We start from the raw sequence: 9,175 nt of genomic DNA, 5'->3' as shown, positions 1-9,175 counted from the left end.
AGGAACGGTCCATAGACAAACTGAATAGACTGTCCAACACGTTGACTGGTATTCATAAACATTTTGTTTCTAACTTTGTCAACACTGGAGATGTCTTGAACTGTTCTTGAGTTTTGTTTTTCCAACTATCAAATTTACACCACACAACAGAAATAGCGATGCATGGCAGCGGACACACTGCCTATGGACAGCGCTCATTCTGACTCTCACGTTTGGATTGCACAGAGATGTTCAAGTCGCTCTTATATGTCATCTCTTGGCTGGTCATTCAGCTGGAGGTAACGGAGGCACTGAGGGCATCGCTAAAGAGCACTCTCCACCATGACCTGCAGCTCCGCAGTGACGTGATGAGACAAGTCAAGCATGTTTTCCTGCAGGCTCTGTGACAGCCCAGACAAGACACTAACCAGGGGAAGTGGCTGGTCCCTGTTCAACCTCACGTCCAGCTGAGCCCTACCTTCTCCTGTCACACGTGTCAAACATCAGCCTGCAGGAAACAGGCTCTCCTCCTCTGCCTCACAAACACCACACAGATCTTATTTTTCTCCATCTGAACCCTCACCGACAGTTTATGGTGGTCCCTTTCTGCATTTGGGTGACATCAGTTTAACCACTTGAGTACCTTGAGTAGCAGAGCTTTCAACGTAACCCTAATGGCATCAGACAAGTGTTCCTACCGATTACAGAAATGCTTGACGCTGATAGGACGTCTCCCCATGGTTTCATATTTTGTCTGCTTGCTGTTTTATAAATGTCACTGTCACATTTTATTAACTCAATGTATGTCTTTTCTTCCGCTGGCAACCTTAAGTGCATTGCAGGTATAGTTAGCGACTATATCTGTTTTTTCAAATATTTTTATAAACTAATGAGACATCTAATTTAATCAATGAAAAGGAATCTAAATCTTCACTAAATGCTTTGAATATATTCAATATATCCTTCATGGCTATTACCTTGCTACAGTTTTTAGTTTTTTTTGGCCCCAGATGGTTGTACGTAAATGTGTGACAGGCCAATCCAAATAGTAAACACCTCAGTTAAGTTCCCAAAAGCTTCAATATTCCTTTTAAATATTACTGTTAATCATTTCTGACTTGAAACCAGCTGTGTGGGAATAGTGGTTGGAAATGAATGCGGACTCAAGCTGCACAAACTCCCGCTGTAGTCCTCCATACGCTCCCCAGAGCATGTCACACATATGTACAGTATGGCTGTGTGATCTTATATTCTCCTAAATTCCAAATGTTGTCTGGATATTCGTAGCCTGGTGGGAGTGGCCCCTACATTCGTACTAACATCCGAGTTATTTTCTTCCGATGTAGCCAAAAGGATTTCAGCAGAAACCCCCCTCCACCCCACCCCGCCCTCCTTCTCTTCCCCCTCCACATCACGCTTAATTTAAAACCATGGCTGAGTTAGTGTGCTGCTTCAAATACCGCACTATTTCTTCCAGGACCCTGTGGGAGATTGGCAGGTCCCCATTGGACTAAGCGAGAAAGTGCCACATGACAAAAATATCAGCGTTTGGACGTGATGAAGAAAGCCTTTATGCTCAGAGTAACAAAAAACAGCTTGTGTTGAATACCTCCTGGATAGAAGGTGAGGCACCTTTTAATGTAGTAGAGTGAGATGTGTCATTGGAGGAACAGATGAGATACCGTGAGGCTTATGACTACATGTCCTGCAGGATTGCCAAATGTGTATCAAATATAGCAATGTGCGTCAGAAAGGGTGTTGATGGAGCAAATACTTGTCATGGTCCCTAACTGCATCCGATTCCAGGGAAAATGTTTCACTTAATACATTTTTGTTTCGTTGTTTTTTTTGTTTTGTTTTTTTTTTTAACATCTGCAATAACACAACTTCATATAAAAATGTAGTCAGTGTTCCTGAGCATGTAGAACATCTTCCAAAAAGTGCAATCTGAAGCTTTTATTTTGAACATGTGCTACTTGATAGGAGCAAGGCCAAAATGACCAGCTTTGGGGTTTTAAATAAACCTTATTGCTGTTCAATACTCATTTCCGTGTATTTTCAGCTAAACCCCAGTGTTGTCACAGATAGATGCAACTACTCCTGTTGACTTCAGTCATTAGAGAGTGTCATCACTTTCAAATAAATTACACTATGCCAAACAATTTTAATATTGTTTTATGTAGCTGTATTACGCAGAAAGGTGTAGATTTATTCCAAAATGCCCAATAACCCACCAAACCAAACACAAACTTATGTAAACACAGCATACGTAAACAGCCTCACCTATTTGTCATTCCAGGTTTGAATGACTCCTTTCTCCATCCTTCTCCTCAGAGGTATTCCCTCGTTCTGGACCGATGCTTCCTGCAGACCATTGACTGCATCCAGAAACTAAAGTAAATAGTGGAGCTGTGAACGCAGAGGTTAAAGTTAGCCATCAGTATATGAGGGATCTGTGAACTTTACTCAGGCCAGAAAACGGTTTGTGCCTCTATGAGTCCATTCATCTCCCAGTGCGTCTCATTTACATGTAATGGAAAGAAAATAAACAGCAGAGTCCTAATGTGCTCATTTACAGTAAGTAGAAATAAAATAATGAGCTGTTATCTTCACTTCATGACAGTGCTGAAGCAATGATAAGCACTTTTTTTTTCTTTTTACAAGTGAAATGTTCGTCAAAGTCAACAGAACGAGTAAAATTGTTGCTGCCATTGATATCCAAAATCAAGTGTGGAGGCAAGTTCTGTCAACGGATTATCTGATCTTGATTTTGATCTGTGCCTCTTTCTCTCTTATGTCAAACTTTTGAAGATATGTTTGATCTTTTTTTTTTTTTACCTTGGCTTCCCTTGCAGTTTCTCAATAGATATATTCTGGAGCAGTGAAGTGCATGTCAATACTGTATGCTTTTTTTTTTTTTTTATGTAATTTTGTTTATTTGAGCAAGTTTAAAAATAGGCAACATCACTAGATGGCAGTGTAGTTAGTCACGTACTGTATATCACCTCATTTATCAACTATTGATGTGTCTTTCTGACAGTCAGTGACCTGTTATTGTCCTGGAATGATGCAATCTAAAGCCAAAAATGACAAGGACTTATAAAGTATGCTTAATCTGCTAGAAACGTGCAATATATATTCTAAATAGTACATTTTTATTGTCATTGTGATAGCCCAGTTGTGATTAAATCAATAAACTGTAAAGGAAAGTGATCTCTTTGCTTCTTGAGTGAATTAAAGAGTAAATAGAAATATGAATAAATACAATAATGGTACAATATATGTCCTCATAGAGACATTATTGTAAATCAGACAAGCAGGAATAAACATGTATTGTTCTATATACGTAGCATAAATGCATGAATATATTGCGGTGCTGACATGTCTGCATAATACACCAGCTGTATTTTGCTACTGAAATATTTTGTAGGACAACAGAGCAAAGGCACAGAGAGCAAACGGACACTAAAACAAACTGACTCTGAAGTGGTGACAACCGTTCTTAGAAAACTGTTATCTTTTGACAAACTGTAGCTCCTCGCTGTCTGTCCCCTGCATGTACTGCCACTAAAGGCTGCCCCTCCAGTCCCTGCAGAAACCTAGCCATCACTCTTGACTCGTGACTCGTCCTTGTAACAACCCCCTATGGTAGAACAATTTCCTCACTCAGAATTGAATAGCTATTTGTGTTCTGTCAAACTCGGAAATAATCAGTGTCTTCAGGAAACACTGCTTCACATCTGATGACAGTCCTGGCAATGAAAGAAATGGCTGTTTTGTTTTTTATTCAGTATTTGGTACTCAGCTGCTCATTGTTGAATTTTAATGCACCTGAACAAACTACCACTGCCAGAGAATAAAAGACATACGGTCTGTACATTTACATATATGTTCCTGGAAGTTAGAATCACTGGCCATGTCATGTGTGGCCATCATCACTGATGCAGATATCCTTCGTATTCCAGCCTAACTGACACGCAAAGACTGGTGCTGACTGCAGCTCCAGGGCAGGAGGAGCAGTAACGTGAGGGCAAGCCCCTTAACAAACAGAGCTGTTAAACAAGTCCCTTAACACATGCTGACACAATGACATTGACCTTTTGCTCACGAATATGATCACTGCCAGTGGGATCTGCTTCCTTCTGAAGATTGACTGATCACAGGCGGTTGATTTTTCTAGTTTTACCTTCCATCTGATAGATCACAGTAGAAAGAGACCAAAATAATTGAGAGAGACAAAAGAGGATGATGTTGCTGGCTGAGCCACCTCGACGCCCCGGGAGGCTGCTTATCGCTCAGAGAAATACTATCTGCATGCTTTATGAATATAAATGTGTGAAGCTTTGTTTTGACAACAATCACATCCATCATTAATGCTTAACGGGTCCTCATTGTGTCAGCAGAGATTCATACGCTGTAGCTCTTTATGTAGCGCTCTATTTAAAGCAGGGGTCCCCAAACTACGGCCCGCGGGCCACATCCGGCCCGCCAAAGCAATTGGAGTGGCCCACTTAACGATCCCAGACAATCCCAACATCAACCAATTTTTATTAAATTGCATTTTCCTATCATAACATCATAACATATCCGTACTTAAAGGTTGGCATTCTAATTAAAATTGACCATAGTTATGAGCTATTTATAGTTAATAGTGGCTCATCTTCACCTCCTCACACAATGGTATATTCTGACGTGACTTTGATCGTGACCGAGCCAGCGTCAAGCTGCAAAGTTCTGAGGTGGGAATCTGTCATGAAGGTGGTTGTGTCCTGCATAAACTTCATCAGAGCAAACGGACTTAAACACAGGCAGTTCCAAGCCTTTCTCTCCGAGCTAGAATCAGCCCACGGAGACGTGCTTTACCACACTGAAGTCCGCTGGTTAAGCCAGGGCAGAGTTTTGAAGCGTTTTTACGACCTGCTACCCGAAATCAATGCCTTTCTCCTGACAAAGGGAAAAACTGTCCCAGAGCTGATCGACACAGAATGGAAATGGGACCTCGCCTTTATTAACAGATGTGTCAGAAATTTTAAACGGCCTCAACACTGCAGCTCCAAGGCAAGGGAAAACTAATCTGACATGTATTCCCACATCAAAGTATTTGAGCTTAAACTAGCGCTGCTTATTGGACAGGTGCAAAAACAAGACTTCACCCATCTCCCTGCTACTCGAAGCCTCTCAGCTGAGAAACCGGCGGTCCCGTTCCCAACCGAGAAGTGCAAGGACGCACTGGAAACACTGAGGGCGGAGTTCGGTGTGCGGTTCCGTGAGCTTCATGTCCACGTTAAAGAAATCCGCACATTCCAGAACCCTTTTGCTGCCGACATTAACGACACCCTGCCTTCTCTTCAATTTGAGCTGGCTGAGTTGCAGACCTGTGATGTGCTGAAAGACGTATTCAGCCCCAACAGTCTGATCAAGTACTATGCTGCCCTCCCAAATGAGACCTACCCCAACATAAGAAAGCACGCAACAAAGATGTCCACAGTTTTTGGGAGCACATATATCTGTGAGCAAACTTTTTCACACATGAAGCTGATAAAAAATCCGACGAGATCAAGTCTCACAGATCAACACCTGCATCAGTCTCTGAGACTGGCTGTAACTGGAATGGAACCTGACATCGATCTCCTCACCAGTCAGAAGCAAGCCCACAGCTCACACTGATATGGTAAGCCTACTGATTTCAATAGCAATAGATATTAAAAAATGTCATTATAGTAATGCTCTTTTTATAGGCAACATGTTCTACCTGATTCTGACCACTATTCTGTATTAATATTATTTCACTACCTGTAAAGACAGAACACTTACCGTTTGTTAACTCAACTGTACCTGTTACAAAATCACATCACCTCATTCTTACTTGAACATTACCATCAGTTTGTGTTGTTATTTTCTATAAAATAAATGGAGTATCTGTGGTACTTCAAATAAACACATGTGAAGACTTTTTATTACTTTTTTTTGCAAATCAACAGGTGGTGCCAAAGCCAAACGAAGGGCAGCTACAACAAATTATCATTGTAATCTCCACAATAATACTGGTTGTCACCCTGGCCCATATCATTTCCTGTTATAGACTAACCTCGGCCCCCCATCTCAGAAAGGAAAGTTGATGTGGCCCCCACTGAAAAAAGTTTGGGGACCGCTGATTTAAAGGATGGTATATTCGCACAATTATTATCGCAATATATTGCAAAATTTGTTCAGCTGCTTCATCCTGAACACGCCATTCTGCCTCTATTTATCATGTAACTAGATATTTACACTAAAGGTGATGAGTAATTCAGAAAAAAAGACATATTTGATAAGTCTATCTCACATTTCCAGGCACTAAGTGGAGGCTCTACCACCTTACTTGTCCTCTACCCTCTGATACCAGGCGTTAATGGCTCCGAGCGTGTTTCCTCTATCACAGAATCTAGCTCAGCAGACGGTCATAGGACGAAAATGTCAAACACTCAAGACTTTGTCCCACTGTAGGAGGCCTTTTGACTCCCTGTATTACAACCAGAAAAGTCATATCACCTTCAGTGCGTCAGACTTTAAGATGCAAAATGTCACTCTTCATCCATTCTTCAGCAACACTTCAAAATATAAGAAAATTGCTCATCAAGATCATTTAGAAGACAGGGACTTGGCATAGATGTCCTGACAGCAAATGCACATCTATCAAATACAAACGTGAAAACATTTATGTTTATCATGCTTCAGACTGTAGATTTCATATTTTTCAAAAAATGCTGACGTCACTTTTATCATTCAGCTAGCCTATAGTGTCAGTCATGCAATATTCACACACCGCACTTTAATACTATTTTGGTTAACAACGGACTGTGCATTTTATCATTTCTTGTAAAAACACTCAGATCTTTCGAAATAATTTAGTAACAGTATGTACTGTACATTTCACTTTTCCTTTGGTAAACCTAGAATGCAAGTATAAGGAAAATTTCAGGTGGAATCAAAATTGCAGTGAGGGAAATCACAAGTGCAGCGTTATAATGGTAATGACGCTAAATTAAACAAAATGGTGCAATCACTTAACATTTGAAAGAGTGAGTGGGTTCACGATGTGCTTCACATCTAAAATATTCCAGTTAGATAAGCTGGTGCATCGTTGACCTTGGTAAGAACAGACATCTAATAATAATCATTGATTTAGCTGCTTAATGTCTTTAAACTTACTCTGATTACAAATAAAATGTCAGCACAAAACAACATCATCACCAAATGTTGTTTCCTGTCGTTTCCATCCCACTTTGTTGCATTAACTATAACAAAAATAGAATTTCAAACCAAGTAGGAGCAGAATTTCAGATTCTTCTCCAGCTGGCTTTGAAAATACCACTTGGTTGACAGAGAGCTTTAGTAACAAAAACTAAAAAAAAAACACAAAAACCTAAACTGAAGCTTTGTGCATACCAGATAAAAAACACAGCAAGCTCTTTTATATGCCACGAGTTTGATGTGACATAGTTGATCTAGCACTGGTATGGTGATTGCATTCAACACCTCTGACAAAAGCCAATCACTGGGAGCTATTTCAGACTAAAGGCTGAGGACAAGGGTTGTCATTATCACCAAAAACCCTCAGGATGGGGCGGCAGGCTGCTCGCATACATTTCCTATTAATCATCATCAGGGAAGTCAGATTCAAGTGTACTACATACTTAATGTAAGTGTATGTTCCCTGATCAATACACATGCATAGTGTCTCAGTTTCTATGGTGATAAATGAGCGTTTCCTTGTTCCTTTTCCTGGAAAGAAAATCTTCGAAGACAAGATATTTCATCACTGATAATTACAGTCCTATCCAGGAAAAAGAAAAGGTTGAGTAAATGGAAGAGTAATGACAAAGATTCCATTTTGACTAATGGCATTTCTCATTAAAGGACTTTTTAGACCTTCCTTGAGACATGAGAATGATGATTGAGTTTGACATAAAAAGTATCTCTCTGCAATGCAGTATAACCTTTTACAGCTGTTTAACTGAAATCGTACGTAATCTGTGAAGTAAGTGTAGGTGTAATGTCTGGCTGTTATAGCAGTAGGTGTGAAGATTATATGTGAGGTTCACAATAGGGACAGATAAGATAACCTTAAAAGCCATGTTGGCAGTATGTTCCGTTAGCAATGAAAATAAAACAGAAAACATCTAGTGATGGAAAGAATGAAAATATACCCAAGTAAAATGCTCTTATCAAATTTTTTTAGATCAAAGCAGTAATTCAACATTTTGGGAAATACACTTATTTTCTTTCTGGCGGTGAGTTAGATGAGAAGATCCATACCACTCGTCTCTGTTAGTTAAATACAAGGCTACAGCTAGCATCTGGTTAGCAGGGAGAAACAGCTAACCTGGCTTCCGTCCAGGAAACAAAATTTGCTGACCAGCATTTTAAAGCTCACTAATTAAAACGTTAGGTCTCATTTGTTAAGTCCATACAAAAACCAGCATGTCACTATTTGACGGGAGGTTATGTACCAGATTACTTTCTTGGCTCTGGCTCAGCAAAAGGCTCTAATAAACCAACTGTACACTACCTGCCCACACCAAACTTCAGACAAAGTTGGCGACAAGATTGTGAATATAGTGGAGCTTTTATCAGCTAATGAACCACAAGTAGGCCAATCCCACAGGAGTTGGTTGAGACAAAAACACAGCTAAAAATAGATTCATTACTGAGCTTTCGTTTGCATGGTGTCCAGAGACATGACCCCAAATCAAGTTTTGCTCCCGAATGTCTATATGGCAACTTTTGTACTGCCCCCAAGTGGCTAAAAGAGCCCTACCTCGTACTTTACTGTGTTCAAGTGTTTCCTGTGGTATTTGCATTTTGTAGGACTTTTAAGAGGGAACTAACACTGCCATTATTTCTCCTGTACTTTTGTATCTGGTATTTACAGTATCGGGTGGTTTACAAATTAAAATTTCATGAGCGAAAAAAGGAAATAAGCACAAAGAAAATCATGTGTTGCTGTAGTTCAAAACACAAACAGAGATTTATGAATAAGTTAGACATGGGCTAGACCATGTGTGGCATTAAAATACAGATTTACAAGGGACCAATTTTTAGAGTTGTACTTTTATTTTTCATATTTGAGGATATTTGAATGGTAGTTTTCCGTATTTTGTGGTGTGGATTTTTTTAGTTATAAAATTTATATATATAAATATACGTATATATA

The sequence above is a fragment of the Seriola dumerili genome, unplaced genomic scaffold (genome assembly GCF_002260705.1).
Source record: "Seriola dumerili isolate Sdu_G_001 unplaced genomic scaffold, Sdu_1.0 BDQW01000291.1, whole genome shotgun sequence".
NCBI lineage: Eukaryota > Metazoa > Chordata > Actinopteri > Carangiformes > Carangidae > Seriola > Seriola dumerili.
This window is presented reverse-complemented; position numbering follows the sequence as displayed.